A 22,612-nucleotide genomic window follows, 5' to 3' on the forward strand; every position below is an offset into this window, starting at 1 on the left:
GCACCGAAAGTAAAGTGTAGATGTACTTATGAATTATTTACATGAACAGCCAAAAATATTCTGGGATATTAAAGTTACGGAAAAACAAAATCGTTTCTCAAACGTTCAAAATTTCAATCAAAATAACAATAAAATAAAATGCGCATAAAATGTTTCGACAGTTAAAAATTTAAAGAAATTCCTAACACTATCGAATAACCGCTAACAGGAAATGATTCAAACACTTGAACGAAAAAGCAAAAGAAAAAGATAGACGGAGAGAGATTTTTTTATTTTTTATTTTTTGCGTTCGCTACACAAAGCACAAGAATCATTTTTATTTAGGTTCTCACTTGTTGATTATTGAAAATATCATTGCGGTTACTATTTCGGTGATTAAATGTTGCTTATCGAGTACTCAAGAAAATAATGATAGATACATTTAGTAGCGTTTTGAATGATGGAATTTTCACGACAGTAACGGTAACCTGAAAATAAACAACTAACGGTACTACGGTATCGTAACGGACTAACGGTAACTGAAAAGCATTAAACGTACTTTTAACTATGTTTGAAAGCCCTAAAAGCTACAAAGTGATCAAAAGCTGTACTTACTTGTTATTTTAAAGAATTATCCTACAAAAGTTGAGATTTAATCCAATAGTGTACTTCATTCAATGTGAAAGACGTAGAAGCCACGCGTAGTGCAACCTATCATTCGTCCGCCATATTGAAGTGGTTGAATGGTGAATGTATGCCGGAAGCGCATGCGCCAGCAAGTCATTTAGCGATTGCTTGCTGTTTTGGCACCCCTGTCTACGACTGTCTGCTACTTTCGCACCTCTGCTTTACTTCCTGGCCAGTATGGCACCCTTGGTCACCATGCTTTCACCTTAGGGGGAATATATTCACTCGTCTGGAACCTCTGGTTATAACAGTGTACTTAAGCATTGGTTTCCTAGGAGCGAATTGCCGACCTTCGGCGTCGCTTATCGCCGATAGGAAAAGTTGATTCTTCTGCGCATGCGCGCCCGAGCGAAATCGACATCGTGAGTGGCCACGCCGGAATCACTTGACTTTGATTTCAGCGTCACGCCGAGTAGCGATGCCAAAAGCATTGGTTTCCTAGGAGGGAACCGCTGACCTTCGGCGTCGCTTCTCGCCGAGAGGAAAACTTGATTCTTCTGCGCATGCGCGCCCGAGCAAAATCGACGTTGTGAGTGGCACGCCGGAATCACTTGACTTTGATTTCAGCGTCACGCCAAGGAGCGACGTCAAAGCTCGATGATTTCGCTTCTAGGAAACCAGGGCTAAAGCTCGATGATTTCGCTTCTAGGAAACCAGGGCTTTAGCGCAATCACATTTTGTAACCAGGCCCTTATTGCAGGGAAAGGCTGTTTATTTTGTGTCCAAAAGCTTTTTCAGCTTTAAATTTTTTTTAAAATCGTTTTAAATTCTATCAAAAAACTTTAAGATTAACTTAAAATGTCAAGCCTCATTAGCCCTCAGAAAATTTTCGGTGCGGAATGATTTATGTGACGTAATTAATGTAAATGCATTTTTGCTAAATAATTATAGAATATTAATGACTCATTAGAGAGAAATGTCAGTTGAAAGTCCGATTTACTAAATTCACTCATACATTTTCTCATTTTGTGTGGGCGATTAAAACAATTCGTCGTCATAAAAAATTATAAATTTTTTCTTGGAATTAATCTTTTTACTATTCAATAAATTTTCTGAATCTTTTTATGCAGCCATTATACTAATACAAAAGCCAAATTGAAAATACTTAATTTATTTAGAAAACTAGTGGTACCGGCACGGCTTTGCCCGTAATAGAAAATTAAAGGGTCTTTTGGTTCGCCTGTACATTTACATATTATGTATGGTGAATTTTCTGGCCAATTGGCTTGGTTACGGTTTCACGTAATGATAATTTCGTAATTTACTCGTCCATCTTATGAGAATTTTGTTCTTAAAATTGGAATAGAAAAATAATTACATCGAATTTTCGAAAAATCGCTTCGAGGTGCACACCCTCATGCTACAAACTAACTTTGTGCCAAATTTCATGAAAATCGGCCGAACGGTCTAGGCGCTATGCACGTCACAGAGATCCTGACATACAGAGATCCGGACAGACTTTCTGCTTTATTATTAGTAAAGATAATAAAGAAATGCAAATTTTTTTTTCTAGATTTAAAAAATATCATAGCAGGTAAATTCTTAAGTATTGTTATTTCAACAAAGATATCAGTAGTTAAGAACCCCATTGACTTAAAGATAGCTCTTCACGCTTCCACGCTGCAGACACGGGTTCGATTCCCGGGTTGGGCACGGTCAGGTCAGCCTTTCATCTTTTCAGTGGGTCGATAAAATGAGTACTAAGCGTGCTTCTGAACTAAATCCTGTGGGCTTCGCGTTCGGCAGTTCTTACTAACTGGAGCATATGTTTTGCACCGCAAAGCCATAGGTCAAGAAAACTGAAATGGGCAACAGTAGACTTGGCCCCCATGGCATGATTCGCCACTGAGTTTAATATAGTTTATTAGTAATTAATACTTTAAAGAATATAATAAAGATTCAGTTTAGAATGTCCTTAAACGTGAACTTTTATCACATTTTGCATAATCCTAAACTGATTGATCAGCTTCGGGCTTAGGTAAATATTCTTTTTGCTGGATTACTTAGTGCTTTGCTTGTGCAACAGACATAGGCTCGCTGTGAAAATATTTCACTCAGCAAATATTCACTGATCGGTTTCTCTCTATTGTTTAATAATAACTCGAATTTACCCACTGCACCTGTTCTAGCTCCATGAAGGTTTCCTCTGTCGCATTTTATATAGCAAACACACCTAAACACACGCCGGAGAAGGAATTTCTAGAACATATCGACTCTGAGATGCGACTGATGTAAAAGAACGCGAGTGTCATTGCAAACCCAATTATGCCCTCTTGCGAGGAATTTTCTATTTGAAAACTAATTTCAGTAGCCAGGTTATCCAAGAAAATGTGTGCTTGCATCAATATTGATATAGTTTTTGCTTGAGGGGGAGGGGGGGGTACTCTTCCTTTTTTTTCTATCTCCCTCGTTACATAAGGATGTTTTATGAGTTTGCTCATACGTGATGTTCAAAGCGGTGGATGTGTGTGGTTAGTGTCACGTTTTAAGCGGGCGTCGTGATTTTTCCTATCCCTCGATCCGTCCTTGTCGTCGAAACGAAGCCAGCAGATTATAGAAATAGCTGCGAGGTTCCAAGAATTCAAAGTTCAGGAGAACGTTCATGACTGACAAGTTCAGGTGCACTCGACACGACGTTGCGTGATGCCGTGGAGAGAATTTTGACTTCTGTTGTTTATGTTTTTCTTGTGTGAGTGGGTTAATTTGCTGGCACGCTGTTTTTGTTTGAATTTGGTGGTTCTGGCGAGCCTCGAAGACTTGAAATCTCCGTGAATTAGTGAAAGCAGTTGCGTCGTTGAGGACGGTGCTTGTTTTGATATTTTCTCTTTTTTGAATTTTTGAAGAGTGGATTATTAAGGTGCAAGATTTCGTTTTCACTCGCGATTTTATTTTTGATTGCCAGTTGTTTTCATTCCTACCTAAGGTAAATGACTATTTATTTTTTATGCTTTTCCTCCCTTCATGTTTATAGTTTTTATAGGGCCGCGAGAAAGCTTTAGGTGGTGGTTCCCAACCTTTTTAAGGCTATTTTCCATAAAGCGGGCAATACATTAGCAATTACCCCCCGAAACGTTTAATCAAACTGTTCATTAGTTGCGTTTTTGTTTCTTTAAATTACGAAAATTATTAATAATATCAGTTTTAATCATTCAGATTAAGAAAGCACCAGTTTCTTAGCAATGTGTTATAAAATTAAGTTGTAGTCAATGAGATCGTCTGTATTATAGTCATAAAAATTTGTTTGATAGCTGTTGTTTTGACCATTGCTTACGTAAGTTGAGCTCCAAGTGTATTATCTTTTTTTTAATCAATCACTAACGATCATCGATTAGATAGATTTGAGAAAATGCTTTTTAATAATTTTGTTTTGTGTCCGAACAATAACCCAATCCTGGTACTTATTACCCCTCGGAAAATTACACCTAACCCCTTTGTGGGTAATTACTCCCAGGTTTTTAACCGCTGCTTTAAGTCTTAAGAAATCGCTGTTATTTTCTTAAGAAAGAAGGTATCTTTAGGATCAAAATATTTGTTAATTTTCTATTCAAAGTAGTCCCCCGCCCCCCCCCCCCCTTTTTTTTTTTTTTGAAGCTTTATCTTTGATGTACTGCAGTAATGTTCTTTTCTTTTTTTTCTTTCTTTCTTTTTTTTTAACAAGCCCATATATCATCCTTATCATTGTTTTCATTATTATTTTCATTGCATGATGGTTATTTTAGTTCTATAGCAAATACATAACTTGATTTAATTCCTTGCTCTCAAAAAACGGCGATCCCTATACGCAGCTGGATATTAGAGTAATCTCTCATTTTCCGTTGATGAAAACGAGCAATATTCTTTCCCGAGGAAAATGTAAAATTGATGAATGCAGAGCTATTCGTCACAACATTCATCCGTTAATACCCTTTCACGTTCCACCAGTTATTCGTCCCACCTGTCCGTTACGCTTAGGGCCTTGATTTGGGATGCACATAATCATTATCAAGGCCGAACATCCTTAATGTGGCGGAATTCCTGTGGCTTTCATATGACTATGAAAGAAAATGTTGATTACTTTTTCACTCGTAAAGTCGGTGAGCTAAGGAAGGTTAGAAACGTTCGGTAAGAAAATGATGCCCTTGAATTATAATTCTTTCACTGTGATGAAAAGTATAAAGCTTTATGAAAATCGTTTAGTTTTGAAATATAGTTAATTATTGTTAGAAAGATGCTTGCAAATGATGCTTGTTATGGGTAGCATTTAAAGAGAACGGAAAATAACTCGTCAGGTTCCGATTTTTCCAAAATAGACAAATAAAATTAATATTTAAAAAAAAAAAGAAAGAAAAAAAAAACTTCAATTGGGGTGTTTCAATTTTCATAAATATTTTTTTTCTGTAAGAGCATGGTCAAATACATGGGGTGACTTCACCCCCCCCCTTTTTTTTTCTTAATTTCGACTTTTTTTCTCTCTTGAAAAACGTTTAGTCGCTGTATTCATTTTCGCTGCTGATGTCATAAATAAACGAGTCGCTAGGGTTATCAGAACAAAGTTACAGGGCATTGCCAAACTTCGTAAAATAAATATTTTATTTAACTCACAATTCTCGTTCCGCTTATAAATGATTGCAGTGAAAAATCCCCACAAGGCGATAACTTGCTAGAAAAGACAACCACACGCTCCGATTCAAGATGGCTGTCTTCACTTGTGACCTCACACATTTTGTTTTAGAAACCTGACATTAAAAAAAATTAATTAAAAGTTAAATGATGGGAAAATAAAAGTATTTTCTTGCCCCATGTTTTTTTTTTTTTTTTTTTTGCTTATTCTAGCAGTTTTACCGACTCTAAGTAACAATTTTGACTGAAGACTCCACCCCCATTCAATGTTCGTTGTGTTATATTTCTCTCTCTCTCTATCAAATATTATACAACTTGTAAACTTTTTTTTCTTTTCATACTGAACCACACCACAGCGTTCACAAACGCTGAACCATTACTGCTCACCGTTTTAAAAATGTCCCAAACAAGCAGTGACCTAGGGGGAAAAAACGAAAGAAAGAAAGAAACTAAGTATTTGGGAACGGTCCAGCAATTTATTTATCTTCAAGTTGGTTTCTATTGGTTATTTATTTATAGTATGATTAATAACTTATTTATAAAATTTCTAGTAAATTGATCTGAATTTTTCTCTTGAGTTTTTATGCTTTTAAAGTAAGGTAAATAACTAGTTATGGGGATAGTTAAGGGATTTTTTTAAAATTTGAATTGTTGTTAAAGTGTGATGTTGTATTGCTAGTTCATGGAAAAGGCTATTCTCACCGTATTAGAATTAAGAAATTGCACTTTTGCGTCAGTGAAAACATCGTTTACTTTCAACAGTAATTTATGTATATTAAAATAAACTAGAAATCACTGGATGATCAGTTATGCTTACATTATCAAAGTTAGGGGCATTCTAAAAACAAAAAATGGCCATGCTAGCTGAATTCAATTATGTTCAGATGATACCTCAAAAAAAAAAAAAAAAAAAAAAAAAAGTGCACAATATTAAAAGAACACTCATTTTTCATGCAACATATAATCAAATTACAACTTACCGATTTGAACAAAATTAAAATTAAAAATAAAAAAAAAAAGATTACTGGCAAATTGCTTTAAAAAGCTTCGTCTGAACACACACAAAATATAACTAGTATGTTGTGGCCATCACGAAACTTTCTTCTATATCTTTCTTATAAGTCTGATCCCTCCCCATGCTTGACGAGGAAGCCATATTCCCAACAAAAACAAAATTACACGCGCCAAAACTTGACGTGTGCACACGACAAAACTTGACATACCAATTCCCGATTTATCTCAAAAGCAAAGCGAAGAATGAAAATTGAAAATTATTTTTAAAGCCTTGTTTAAAATAATTACAAACAATTATTTGTCAACAAACACAAGATGGCAACAGTTAAAAAGTTTAAATCATCGGGATTTTCTGGTCATTTTCCAACAATTAACTGGTATGTTGTGGCTATTACGAATTTTATTTCTATATCTTTCTTATAATTCTCATCCCTCCCCATGCTTAACGAGGAAGCAATATTCCCAACGAAAACAAAATTACACATGCTAAAACTTGATGACCATCCCAATTCCTGATTTATCTCAAAAGCAAAGCAAAGAATGAAAATTGAAAATCATTTTAAAAGCCTTGCTTAAAATAATTACAAACATTTATCTGTTAACAGACACAAGATGGCAACAGTTAAAAATTTTAAATCATTGAGATAATATTTCGGATCATAGACTAATAATAAGAGTAGACCGAGCTTTTTCATTCTTGCTGATGAAGAAAACTGGTTCATAGATGTATCACGTGACTAATGGAAGGGCTTGGCGAAGACTTTGGCAGCATGGTTGCTAGATGGCAGTATCATCTATAGTTTGACACTCGACATGTATTTTAAGACGATGTGTTTTCATTAAAAAAAAAAAAAAAATATCCAAGTGCAGAGATTGAACAGTTTTTTTTTTTTAGTTATGCATTGTTTTAACACTAGTAATTCGGAACTCCAGCGCTCGAATACGCTACCTTGCGGTGATTTACAAAACTGCAAATGAAACGTTCCACGTGTGTCTGTTGACGTAAACACAGGCAGTTTGTTCTGAGTATTTATTAACGCAATCGATGTGTCTTAGTTTGCTTTCAGCTACAGAAATTAATTCGTCACTTGGTAGTATTCTCGAGCTTCTCAAAATAATGTTAGTTTTCATTATTTCCTTAATAATTGGTAAAAGGGAAAATACTGGATTAACAAACTTGGATAACGTTATACAAGGTAAAAAAATTTATTGTTTTGTATGAATTCGTAAGAATATGGGGTTTTTTTTAATCTTAAATTAATTAAACTTACCATATTTTACAGCAGCATTTAGTTGGAATGGACAGTATGCAAAATATTTTCTTGAATATATTATCGTAGAACAAAATGAATAACCGAGAAAGAATTTACTTTATTCCTTTTATTCTCAGCTGAAAGGTATCGCCAAATTTGTTTAGGGTTATATAGTTTTGGTATTGTGCGAGCAAAGTAGCCTTGGCGAGATTTCGCGTTTTTAGTTAAACCATTTTTAATTTTTATCATGAGTGGAATAAAATGGTAGTAAGATTACAGAATTCGATAAGTGAAAGGAAATAATGGTCAATCAACTGAAAAGAAAACTACCACCATATATCCGTGAGAATTTTGTTGATGATTTGCATAACATGACACAATTAAATCGTAACTCAGAAATTAGAAAAATCGAAACAGAAAATTTTTAAATTAACCGATTCGGGAATTCAAGAGAAATAACTCAGCTACAAATGGAAAACAAGTGCTAGCCAAAGCAAAGCAAAGAAGTATCATCTTCTTTTGGTAATAATTTGTAATGTCATATTAAATTTTCTAGCATTAATTGTTATTCTTGTCAGGCCGCAATTATTATTTAGTTTTATCAAGAATTGATAAATATCGAATTCAACATCGTGAAAATGGCTGCTTAGAACTATGAACTACGTACTTTGCATTAATGTTTGACGTTTAGTAATGCTTCTTGAATTCTCATTTCTTTCTACGTGGGCCAGAATATCCACAAGACTTTGAAAATTAATTTAAAAAGAATAAAGCGAAACAATCATACGTACGAACAAAAATCACAACACTTTTAGCATTTTCTTCGTTACCATGTGCGTTGGTTTTAGTTTTCAATTCCGCCATTAGACAGTGACTTCAGTGCCCCCTATAGTTCGTTGGAGTTGCGAATAGTTTTTGGTCACAGTTTTCAGTAACTTTTATTTCATTTGGAACTACTACGTCAGCGTTGGCGTAAACGTTTTGCGTTAACGCAAAAATGTACTAATCGGTATCTTAAATTGAAATTGTAGGTAAAAATCTTACCGTTTGCCGATTCTTTTTGGGCGCTTGAATATTTAATTGCTTAGAGAGTTATTGAAATTGACTAAAGAAAATGCACAATACTTTCTTAACGAAAAACTCACTATATTAACAAAATATTTACAACTTAGAATAACAAATTTACAAATCGGACTTCATAAAAGATCATTCTTCCGTGTTCCATCAATTTTTATTTATTTTATTTTGATCGTCTGCTACGATCAACGCCCGCTGTTGCTAGGATATCCACTAGTCACATGGTTTGGTTTATGAGCAGCAAAAGGGTTGCCATAGCTCGGTCTATACTTATTATTAGTCTATGTTTCGGATCATTTCCATGCAATTAAAAGCACGAGCTGAACGCAGACGACAGTCTGTTACGATTTATCTTTCTTATTGTTGCAATTAAAAAGCTATTTTTATTCGCACAAATGAAAAAAAAATCAGCCCCCCATGGAGCGATTGGCGCCAAAATTAAACCAACGCCTGTTTACATATGGATTCATATTTATTCCAAATTTCATCTAGAACGTAGCATTACTTCTTGAGATAGGGCACTCACAATGGAAAAAAAAGAACGTTCGATTGCGCCACCCCCCTTTTTAGCTGTTGACACCAAAATAGAATCATTTCTTAGACCCTCTAAGGGCTACTTGTCGATAAATTTTTGTTTGATTACGTTCATTATTTATTGAGATACAGCAGTCACAATTGACGGCAAAAAACGTTCTATAGCTCAACCCCCGTTTGAGCTATTGACACCAAAATTGAATCAGGATCTGTACCTGTTAGGGACAACATATGGACCAAATTTTATCTGATTCCGCCCGTTACTTCCCGAGGAATAGCAATCACGCAAAACTCAAAAAACGTCCCATTGCTCCACCCCCCTTGGAGTCGTGCCAAAAACCAATGGGCACAAGTTCACATAGGGGCACATATGTATACCAAATTTCGTTCGATTTTATGCGGTAGTTTTTGCTGTAGAGCGGCCACAAAAAACTGGTCACACACAGACGTGATACACATACATACACACACACACACAGACAGACAGACATTTTCCAAAAATAGTCGAAATGGACTCAGCACACCTCAAAACGTTCGAATCCGTCAAAATTCGAAATTCGAAAATTTGCACGAATCCAATACTTTTTTTCTATATATTAGATATAGAAGAAAGTAAAAATCATGTGAAATACGCAGACGACAGTCTATTACGATTTATCTTTCTTATTGTTGCTTTTATAAAGCTATTTTTATTCACAAAAAGAAAAAAAAAATCAGCCTACCATAGAGCGATTGATGCTAATATTGAACCAACGCCTGTTTTCATGTGGATTCACATTTATTCCAAATTTCATCCAGAGCGTAGCATTGCTTCTTGAGATATGGCACTCACAATGAAAAAAAAAAAAAGATGTTCGATTGCGCCACCCCCTTTTCAACTATTGACGCCAAAATAGAATCAGCTCTTATATCCTCTAAGGGCTACCTGTCGAAAAAAATTTTTCTGATTCCGTTCATTATTTCTTGAGATACAGCAGTCACAATTGACGACAAAAAAGTTCTATAGCTCAACTCCCGTTTGAGCTATTGACACCAAAATTGAATTAGCACCTGTACCTGTTAGAGGTAACATAGGAACCAAATTTTGTTTGATTCCGCCAGTTACTTCTTGGAGAATAGCAGGCACGCATAACTCAAGTAACGCCCCATTGCTCCACCCCCTTGGAAAAGTTCGCGCCAAAAAACTAATGGGCACAAGTTCACATAGGGACACATATGTGTACCAAATTTCATTCGATTTCATGCGGTAGTTTTTGCTGTAGAGCTGCCACAAAAAACTGGTCACACACATACGGACACACACATACACACATTTTCCAAAAATGACCGAAATGGACTAAGCACACCTCAAAACGTTCGAATCTGTCAAAATTCGAAAATTTGCACGAATTTCTTCTATGTATTAGATATAGAAGAAAGTAAAAAGGAATAAATAAATAAAATGAATAGAAGTATTTTATCTTATCTTTTACCTTATACTAATAATAAAGCTCAAAATCTCTCTGTCTGGATGTCTGGATCTCTGTGACGCGCATAGCGCCTAGACCGTTCGGCCGATTTTCATGAAATTTGGCACAAAGTTAGTTTGTAGCATGGGGTGTGCACCTCGAAGCGATTTTTCGAAAATTCGATTTTTTTTTCTTTTTCTATTTCAATTTTAAGAACATTTTCCAGAGCAAAATTATCATAAGATGGACGAGTAAATTACTAAATTATCATGACGTGGAATGGGAGAGCGAATGAACGTAGCCAATAGGCGAGAAATTCGTCATCAATTATTTGTAAATATACAGGCGAACCAAATGACCTTTTAATTTTCAACTACGGGCAAATTCGTGCGGGTACCACTAGTCTTCTTTATCTTTACTACTGTCTGTCAGGATCTCTGTGACGCGCATAGCGCCTAGACCGTTCGACAAATTTTCATGAAATTTGGCACAAAGTTGGTTTGTAGCATGGGGGTGTACACCTCGAAGCGATTTTTCGGAAATTCGGTGTGGTTCTTTTTCTATTCCACTTTTAAGAACAAAATTCTCATAAGATGGACGAGTAAATTACGAAATTATCATTACGTGGAACCGTAACATGGGTACAAGCCAATTGGCGAGAAAATTCACCATACATTGTTTGTAAATATACAGACGAATCAAAAGACCTTTTAAATTTTCTATTACGGGCAAAGCCGTGCGGGTACCACTAGTTAATAATAAAGCTGAAAATCTCTCTATCCGGATCTCTGCCCGTCAGGATCTCTGTGACACGCATAACGCATAGAACGTTCGGCCGATTTTCATAAAATTTGGCACAAAGTAAGTGTGTAGCATGGGGGTGTGCACCTCGAAGCGATTTTTCGAGAATTATATTTTGTTATTTTTATATATTAATTTTAAGAAAATTTATCTGAGCATATTATCACAACGTGGAATAGTAAATTACGAAATCATCATAACGTGGAGCCTTACCATGGGCAAGCCATTTAACATAGCAAATTGGCAAGAAATTCATCATCCATTATTTGTTAATATACAGGCGAACCAAATGACCTTTTAATTTTCTACTACGGGCAAAGCCGTGCTGGTGCCACTAGTTGTTGTATATTTTATTTACAACAACTAGTGGCACGTTATCGTTTACGAAATTTAGCTAATGATTTATCATCAATTTTAAACCATAATTTTGTGTAAGAGTGACCCAAAACTCAATTGTGATCATACTAGCAAAAAGTCCTGACGTTGCCTGGGTCAGTAGTAATTGTGAGAAACAATCGCTACCTTCTTTCGTTTTCTGTTTTAACTGAAAGAACTCAAAACACACCGCTTTGACGTGATTAAAAATCGAGCTTCTTCCTTACCCACAAAAGTAAAATAGCAATAAGTATAAATAAAGATTGAACGAGTATTCATTTAGAAACAAAAGCACGAATTAAAGCATAAAAATTTGAAGAATTTCCAAAATATGAACCAACAAAAACAAAGATCACTAAAAAAACCGTGCGCTTTTTTTAATTAAATAGTACACACACAAAAAAAAAGAAAAAAAAACTCTACTATGTTTTCCTACGTGTGCAAAATCTAGAGTTTCCAAATGTTTAAACGACTTTAAACTCATGCTTACTCCAGAGAGGCCTTGATTCAAAATTTTCGTAACAATTGGTTTTATATTTGATCATTTAATGAGGAAATTACATGACATTTACTGTTTTCCATCATAACGTTTTTAAACTAAGTTTTTTAGTAATAAATTATAGCCTAAGTTGCTCCCTGGTGATGTAGCTATCTATGGTGAAAAAATGGTTAAAATCGGTCCAGTAGTTTTGAAGATTACCCCGGACATACACAGAAAAGTAGCCATTTATACATAAAGATATGCCGATTTACTTACTACTATTTTTACTTGGGCTCACTAGTTCGAAAAGATTTTAAGTAGCTTAGTAAATGGCAAGAATATTCCCATATATGATAGAAAAAAAAAAGTTAAAGAATAAGTATGTTATGTAACTGTGATTTGTTAAAAAATATTAAAAGAAAGGAACCCTTCAAAAACTTAAATGTAAAGAAAAATATTACTAAGTATTAAAGTAATAACTTACACTGTAGATAAAAACTTATGTTTGGAAAAAAAATGTGGTGGGGATGTTTTTGAAAGATGCTGTTTTGAGAATCCACCAATCGTGTTCCGGGAATATCGGTTACAAACTTGATGTTGACAATACAAGACAAACCTGCCAATTACTGTTTGGATGGCCATAATTAGTCTTTACTCATGTTATATTCCTGCTAAAAATATAATGTACTATTTTTACACTTGCAAATCTTGCGGAATACAAACGATTCTTCTAAAACGCACTCTCTTTTCGCTTGCGTAATGCGACGATAATCGCTTAAACCTCTACGAAGGTTTATTTTTTTTTATCTGACTTTTATTTCATCATCAAATCAACCTCTCTACCTATCGAAAATATTATATGAAGCAGCTGAGATGCAAAGGATTGTATGTGGCAAAAAAAAAAAAAAAAAAAAAAAATATATATATATATATATATATATATATATATATATTATATATATATATTATTTATATATATATATATATATTATATATATATATTATATATATATATTATTTATATATATATATATATTATATATATATATTATTTATATATATATATATAATATATATTATTTATATATATATATATATATATATATATATATATATATATATATATATATATATATATATATATATATATATATATATATATATATATATATTATTTATATATATATATATATATATATATATATATATATATATATATATATATATATATATATATATATATATATATATATAATACATGTATATATGTAGATTAATTTGAATTTTTGGCATCTTGAATTCAAATTATGTTTTTCGCAATCACGAGCGTGTGTGTGTATGAATGCGCGTGTGTGTTTGTGTAGGCGCATGTGTGTGGGTGCGTGTTTATGTGTGTATGTATGCATGTGTGTGCGTGTTGTGTATGCAGTGCTTTGTGTGTACGCGCGCACGTCTGTAGGCGTTCGTGTGTATATGTAGGCATATGTGTTTGTGTCTATGTGCAGGCATGCGTGCGTGTATGTGTGTGTAGGCGTGTGTGTATATGCGTGTGTGTGTAGGATATGGACGCAACCTGGAGACGGTTTTCGCAAGAGGAGCAGCATCGTGAGGCCGGTCGACGCAGCGGTGGTGCTGGCAGAGGGTGCTGGTGGGAAAATAAAATCATAGGAATTCAAAACAGTCAATAGAGAACAATTAGCAATCGTGATTGCTCGAAAAAAAAAAGAAGATAATTGGTACAAATGGTAGGGGAACCTCTCCTCTGTTTTGGGGCAAGAGATGGTACTAGTAGCCCTGATAGGTGCTGCCATACAGCATGATTTAGAAGAAAAAAAATTCAATGAAAGCCTACCTATGGTCTGAACTGCAAACGCGTTTTACTCCAAACTTTATTAAGTCCACTTACATCCCTCTGCTTCTAACTAACTCATATGTGGAACTCAGCTTTGTGGCAGCAACCGTTTACCTTTTATTTAAATACTTAATGCATAACACTTTCATTCATGAGGAAGAAAAAAAGCTATTGCGATATTTTGCACGTTTTAACAAATAAATCCATTAACTCCTTAGTTTTGTACGCCCTCTTGCTTAAAATAATGCATGACACATGTGAAGTAATAAAGTTTTACTCTTCAAAAACTTTGATGGTGCAAAATGGCAACTTCGTTACATCAATTTTCGATATTGATACTTTTACTTTCTCTAAACTAAAATAAAAGCAATCTTAGGTATTGTGCCACATTGTTGCGTCAAATATATGAGGATTATAAAGATTACTCGACAGGATAGATATTGCTGCATGAAAGTATACGTATCGCTGAGAATGGTTGAGTCAATTCTGCCAAGAATTGTGCATCTGTATATTGAGAGTCATTTGGACCATTTTCAAAAAGTAAATTGATTTTCTGGTCCATATGTGGCGTGTGTTGTGCCAATTCGATTTATGCTGTACTATTTCTTATTCTTGAAAAGTTTGAAACATTAGTAGCATAATTTATTATTTTCGATACTGGTGAGAGAAACTTTTTGAATAGGAGAAAAAGAGAAATTCCAAGTGCAGTTCCTTTGGTAATTTTAATTATTGAATAAAATTACACGGTAGAAATGTTACTTTTCTGTGATAATATAGATCTGGTATGCCAATTTTCAGACATTTTTTATAGAAATAAGCACGTTATTTATAGTGTTTAGAATGTATGGGTGGCCCCTACTTTTCGCCGACACTAATTTTCCTTCTCCTGTTTTTCAGTTTCAACTTTACCATTTGATATATTTAACGGAGGCGCAAATTTAAATGTCGGCGAAAAGTAGGGTAAACCGAATTTATTGTTGCGAAATATTTTTCTTTTCATATTGGTGAATTATTTGTAACTAGCAAAAATACCCGGCGTTGCCTGGGTCAGTAATAATTATTAGAAAAAATCGTTACTTGCTTTTGTTTTCTGTTTTAAGTGAAAGAATTTAAAACACATCTTTTTGACGTGATTAAAAATCGAGTTTCTTCCTTAGACCCATAAAACTATTGTAAAATAGCAATAAGTGTAAAGAACAAAGTAGTATTGATTTAGAAACGAAAGTACTATATTTAAGCATATACAAATTTAAAAAACATGAAATTAATCTTCTCATGTTTAAAAAGATTAATCTGTTGATACTTTTTTTTTAACATGGAGTCTAAAACCTTCTCTGTATGGCTAATGAAGTACGAAGTGATTAAAAAAAAAAGTTGCTGCGCTCGTAATCCCCTTATACTTGCTTTAGTTATTTCGAGAAATTTCAATCATTGTGGCTCTTGGTGCGATTTTACCGAATTTGCGAAAGTCGTTTCGGGGGTACCTTCGATGATGCTCCCTCATTCTTTTCTTACTTTGTAAAACGATATGATATTAATTTTCGTTACAGATATATAGTCGCCAGATGCTGAGATATTTTTGGTCACCATAAAATGGCGCTAAACAGTTTCATCCGAAATGTTACCAAAATAAGTAGTAAAATTTGGTGATTGTTTGAAATTGTGCAAAAAGGAAAATTAATGGAAGTTTTTGTGCTGTTTATGGATTTGCCTAATTTAGTTGCTGGATTATTTAACACGGTAAAAAAAGTCTTTTGAAAATTCTTTGATTGGCGATATTTTGTTTACATGGTGAAAGCTGAGAAACATTATGACGTAGTCTTCGGCTTCAAAAACAGCAACGTTGAAAAAACTGCCAAATGCATAGCTACGGAAATCTTTCTGCAAAAATTTTGGCGATCTGCTGGTTGTTTGGATAATGAGTAAGTGTTCAATCAGCATAAATAATAATAAAAAACATTAATTACATTAAAGTTCCGTTTAAATGGAAAATCATCAGCCAAATCATGTATTATTTGCCAATCTTGTGCAAAAATCTTACTTCAAGATTTGACTTGAGAAAAGCCTTGAACAATCACGAAAAGCAAAGAAAGTCAACAATACAACAATTGTCGCTATCGACAGGGAGTTGAGATGATACACTAAATATTGTATTGAGTTGAGGAAAGCCTTCGAACATGGATCTAAAAAGCTTATAACTCGTTTTTTATTCTACTTAGAAATTTCGAACAGGTGCCATCTTCAGCAGAAAAATCAGAGCTTTCGATGGACATATAATGTAAATATGTGCAAGTATTTTTTCATCCCAATATTAGAGAATTTATACAAAAATTGTGTTTTATTGCCCCCCTAAGGGGGTTTTACCCCCCATAACGGGACGAAAACTACCCTAGGTGTTATTCTGATGCATAAGCTATATTATTGTAAAGTTTCATCAAAATCCGTTCAGTAGTTTTTGCGTGAAAGAGTAACAAACATCCATCCATACATCCATACAGACAAACTTTCGCATATATAATATTAGTAAGATAGCTTTCTGATAATGAAAACAGCAATAGAGGAAAGCTGTTTTGACTATCAAAAAGCTATTAAATGCATTTGTCTCAATTAGTTTCTTTGGTTTTAGAGAAATTTCTCACGCTCTTATTTCTTATTATGATTTGTGTTAGTTTCTCTCCCATTGCGACCTGGACAAAATGCGTTTATCATCTCACATTACCAGCAAAAATTTATTAAATTAAGTTTCTTCATCAACGAATCATTCCTGTAATGGAAATAATTTGTGTGGTATCAATAACATGAGCAAAAAGTTTATACAATTAACCTGTTTGCTGCTGTCACGATGGGTTTCGTGGGAATCTGATATAACTTGTGAACCCTCTGTGATTGTATTTCTGAATCACTTTGTTTGCTTTTGTTACAATAATTGTCGTAGACATTCATGTTAATATACTAATTATCGACGTCATCATATGGTAAATGGTAACAATTGCGAATTTTAGATTTAATCATTAGATTTAATTATTAGAATTTAATCATAATTAGATTAGATCAAAGAGATGAGAAACGTTTCACTTGAGTTAACACTATTGATTGAGACTTTGACTCTTTCTTTTTTTTTTTTTTTTTTCTGCAAACTTCAGTTCTGCAGCTTTAAAACTGTTTTGCATGTGTTTGTGTACGTTGCTATTGGTGGAAAAATGGACTATTTACAAATGTAAGTTCTCCTAACGTGCAATCATTTTATGTGTATTACAGTCGAGTCTCGACTTACGCGAGGAATGCGTTCCGAGAGCCTTCGTATAAGTCGAAATTTCGCATTGTGGAAAAGGTTATGCATACGAATTTTTTGTAAACGTACCCAGTTATTTTAGGCATTTTTAAACACCTTTCAAACTGTTTTAAACAATTTTAGAACTAAATATTACAGGATGGCGACAGATCAGGGAAAAGTCAGGAAACTTTATTAATCAGGGAAAAGTCAGGGAAATATCAGGGAATTTTGAAAAAATAACAAAAAATCAGGAAAAATTAATTTTATGAAGGATTTTTTTTTTTTGCTTTACGAAATTAAGTACTCTAATTCCCTACGCATTTTCCGCCAATTATCTGTTCAAAAAAAAAAAAAAAAAGTAAAATTAATGAGGTACGATTTTACAGTGCCGCATATTTGTGGATCTTTTTTCCTCAACGTCAAAGTATTGAATCTTACTTATTAACCACAGGATGAACTTCTTAAGATTGCTTCTGTGTCTGTTAGGTTGTTTATTTTACCTAGCTTGAAATTTCCTTTTACGCTTTCATTGCTACGTAAAATAAACAACCATACAGGCAAAGAGGAAGCCTTCATTAATGCCTTAACTCCTTCGCCTTTATTCCATTGTCTCGAAGTAATTAGCGTACTGTAATTGCGATTTCAAAAAGAAATCTTTGGTTTTTGAATTAATACTATAAAAGCTTAAAAGTTATTACTCCTTAAGTAATAATTGCTAAAATTGAACTTTCAATAAAAAAAACTTTGTTTTTTTGCCGTTATACTATTTGTTGTCACCGCAGATTATAAAGGTTTTCTTTTCTTCAGACTTAAGTGATTCTTTAATTTTATAACCAAGTTGTATTCTTCTTTTATATATTTTGAAATTAATTATTTGCTTTTTTTTTCTTGCATTTCAAAGTTGTTTGTTACAAAAGCAATCTAAGATTTTTTTTTCGTTACATACTGAAATCATTTGAAATAGAGTTAACTTGTGTACTTAATACAGCATTTTAACAATAAAAAAATAATACAGCATTTTAACAATAAAAAAATAAATATCTTTATTTTTTTATTGTTAAAATGCTGTATTCATTCATTAAAATCTATGCTCTTGATTAGATAGCTTTTATTAAAGCTCCCTATGAATGGATGTCAAATGGTTTCATCTGTTTTGCATAAATATGTCAATTAATTATATAAGAATAACTACATTACTTCTATTCTTTCACTATTACTTGTTATTCTTGCAACAATTATTATTTGGTTTGAAACTTAGTTCAAAATAATTTTAATTACTTTTTAGTTCTATCATAAATACACATATGTTTTTAAGAGTAATTTTAATAGTTTCTTAAAATTCTTATGCTAAGTGGTTTCTGGAAACAAAGTTTTTTTTTTTTAATTTTCTATAATCTTTCCATATAGAAAAATTTAATATATTGTTTTGTAGGGTCCCCCCCCCCCCCAAAAAAAAAAAGAAATTGACTTGATATATTTTCTTAACTATTTTATTAAGAAAGTAGCATCTTTTTAAAATATATCTTTAGTTCAACAACTTTACACAACTTAAAACGTTTAAAATACTGCATTTTATACAAACATACAATGGATTTCAAGTAGAGCAATGAAAGTAAACCGTTATCATTGGTAACGTAAATCAGGGAAATTTGGTGAACTTAATCAGGGAAAAGTCAGGGAACTTTTTTTCGCAGTTCCTGTTGCCACCCTGTATTACCATTTCTTACATTAAGTAAATGTTTACTGGTTTTTTTTTTAAATTTGTATTATTCAATACAAAATAAAACTACTGTACGTACCGCATGTAGTTATAATAAAATGCAGCAGTATAATGGTACTGTGCAGTAGATACGATATTTTTATTTATAACTTAAAGTATGAGGATGATAATGATTTATGCTGCGTGATCAGATTGCTAACGATCTTCATCTGACACCGCATGCACGTCAGGAAACTCGCAAGAGAAAGAGGAAGAACAAGAGAGAGGGATGAATTATTATTCTGCTTTCTTTCGAAATTATTCAATCGAAAATTTTCGTGTTGTGGGCGAGGAATTAGCGTTAGCTCTAAAATTAATTATTCATGAAAAACTCGCGTTATAGCCTTTTCACAAAAGTCGAATCGCATTGTAGCGCAAGTCAACTGTATATACCTGCCGAATCGACTGTTAAACCGCAAGAGCCTCCCGCTTATTTAGACTGTCTCCCCGGTTTTTCTCTTTGGTATGAGTTTCTTCCACTTTTTAAAACTTGGTTCAAAAAAAAAAAAAAAAAAAATTGTTACAAAGCACGCCCAAAAATTCCCAAATCAGAGATTTCTCTTTCCTTTATTTTAAAAATTTATCCAAAAACACCAACTATCGTTTCGGTAATCCACGGATAGTATGGAATTGGCAAACGTCCAATTAAAACGAGCATATATGAATGAGGGGGGGGGGGAGGGGGAAAGTAAAAATTTGATGCGCGTGTTTGGTTCATTTGAATGAGACTTAATTTAGAGGCTAACATAGATCTGCAAAAGATGACATCCCTAAAAATTAATAGATGCATCCATTTCCGCCTGTTAACCGGATGTTTACCTTTCCATGCAATCCGTGATCAGACAGTACAAATATATTGTTCTCCATGGTCAGCTTAAAATCCTTTTTTAAAATTATTCTATTCATTAAAAACTTTTTACTTTCCTTTTTCATATTTCTTATGTAAGAATGCAATTTTTTTGCATTTGTGTTCGGAATTGAATTTTTTCCTTTTCCGTTTTTGATTATTATTGAGCTTTGTCAGAAAAGGATAGCAAGCACAATTTGTGTTCATTTTAATTAAAATCTTAAATCGGAAAATGTTTAAAGGGAATTCTGCAAACATTTTGATTGTGAGTTTTCAAATATCGTGAGGTTAAATGCAAAAGCGAATAAAATCTAATTTAAAAAGCTTATCTCAAAACATTTTCAATGTAAACTCTTAATGATTTTCTCCTGTTTTTAATGTAAAAATCTATTTTTTTTCTTGTTTTTTGAAATAAAATTTACTGCTTGTATTCTTTCAAAAACAGCAGGTATGGTATTAATACTGTTTGATTTCAAAGCATTTGATCTGACTAAATTAATAGATAAATCATTTTTTGAGCAATCATGAATTGCTTATTGTTTTCATTTGACCTTTGAATGACGTTCCTAGGCTTTATTTTTCCCTCCGCCTTCCTCTGCAGCACCACCGTCGACCGCCCCCTTCCGATGCTGCTCCTCTAGCGAAAACCGTCTCTAGGTTGCGTCTTTATCCTACACATACACGCGCGCATAATTACACACATGCCTACACATATGAATGCCTACACACTGTCGGATACTCATACACACACACGAACGCCTACACACACGCCTACATACACAGACACTTCCGTGATTGCGAAAAACATAATTTGAATTTAAAATGCTAAAACTTCAAACTGTTTTTTATTATTTCATTTATATTTATTTTTACTCTTTGAGTGTTATTTATTAATTTAATTTTACTTCGAAGTAAATAAACAAAACAGCAAATATTTAAAAAGGTGGAACTAGAACAAAGCTGAAAATGAAATGTTCCTGTACTGCGTGTGTTAAATCAACTTCCGACATTTATTACGAAAAGTTTTAGAACGTATAAAGTAGAAACAAAAAGTTTTTGATACATATGTCTCAGACTGCAAATTTTTACTTATTTTTAAGTGAGAGAGAAATTTTTCACAATTGTAGTTATCGTTTCTTCAGACAAATCAAACAGTGCTACAAGAGCGACGAGTAATGTACCGTAACAGAGCCACTAAATCGAGTGTATAGATGATATCAAATAAGTGTATGGACTTTTCTAAAAAATAAAATAAAAAGTGCCGTAATGTTTATTTGATTTAGTTTGTCCCTAATTGTTACAGTTATATATAGTAATTGTCTATTTCTATTTCTTTTTGACATTCTTTTTTATGTGTTAGGCTATACGTGCTTTATAATACATCCTAAAGAATAGTTTGAAGACTGGTTTAAAAAAAAATATTTAGAAAAGAGCTTTACTATCTTTTAAATTTCATTTCAATGTTGGGATTACGAGCAATCGATTCAGCGACTTTCAAAGAAATTGAAAGCAATAAATCTTAAAATATTTGAAATATCCCAATATGCTGTTTTTCATCTAAACCCTTTCAGGTCTCCAAAGTTTGGTTTTTTGCTTTGAAAAACCTAGAGTTCGCTTAAATGTTTCAAGATCGTCTTATCTAACTTTTTTTTAAATTTGCTGATAACGACTTCTAGATTGATATAGACTGCAGAATACACATATTTTCATCACCGCAGTAAGAAGTACAAATAATTCGGGATAACTCGGATTAATTTTAATTTTTCGTTTTTTAAACTGATGAGTATGATTAATTTTAGTTTTTCCATTGGTGTATAAAACTTTTGAATGATGCAGGTTTACAAGTTTATTATTATTATTTTTTAAAGATAATCACTTTGTTGCTTAAACGAGTTGCTTTTCGTGACACATGTTGTAAATTTTTTCATTAAATATAATGTCACTTGAAGATTGCCAAGTTCCTCAAATCTCTTAATTGGAAATAGTTGAAGAGAACGTAAGCGAAAAATAGATGTTGCAGAAAGAAATATGTTCGATAAAATGCATTACTGAATTAAATTATTGCGACTGAATGGTATTGATAAAAGCATTCTCCATCTTATGTCAATATGAAGATGTCTGATTTTGTCATCGATGTCTTAGAGTGCATTTGGTTTAATTTCTGATTCTTTCAAAGATTTTACCGTAAGTATAATGTACGGAGAAATATTTTCGAAATAAATCGAGGGTGCACTAACAGATACAACCTCGATGTAAAAAGAACTACAGATTAGGTTTGCACTGCAGAATTTGTTTTTAAAGCGAGTAATAGTACCTTCTTTCTAATAAAGTGGTGTCCTGCTTACAATGTATGTTAGATTTAAGTAGGATTTTAATTGCCTCGAATATCTTAGTCCTGATGTTCTTATGAGCTGGTCGAAATTGAACAAAAAATTGTTTAAATAAAACAAAGAAACATGAGTATGATGTGTTCTGCCATAAAACTGTACCTGTACTTTGATTAGACTTTCAAAAAGTATAGGTGTGCGTAGGAACGGGGGGGGGGGAGACCGACTGGGATATACACATTTCTCCCATTTCAAAGTCTGCTTTATTTATTTATTTATTAATTTTTTATTTTTTTTGTTTTTAA

General features: G+C 33.2%; 1 protein-coding gene across 4 annotated transcripts in view; it reads left to right on the forward strand.

The window, feature by feature from the left end:
* Nucleotides 1-22,612, forward strand: part of LOC129230298 (rho-related BTB domain-containing protein 1-like) — a gene marked incomplete at its 3' end in the record, with an annotated part of 130,513 nt that overhangs the window by 53,839 nt on the left and 54,062 nt on the right. The window contains 1 exon segment of one of the 4 annotated variants that reach the window (XM_054864699.1): nucleotides 3,163-3,589. 4 annotated transcript variants of the gene reach the window in all.

This window comes from Uloborus diversus, chromosome 1 (assembly GCF_026930045.1).
Source record: "Uloborus diversus isolate 005 chromosome 1, Udiv.v.3.1, whole genome shotgun sequence".
Taxonomy (NCBI): Eukaryota; Metazoa; Arthropoda; class Arachnida; order Araneae; family Uloboridae; genus Uloborus; species Uloborus diversus.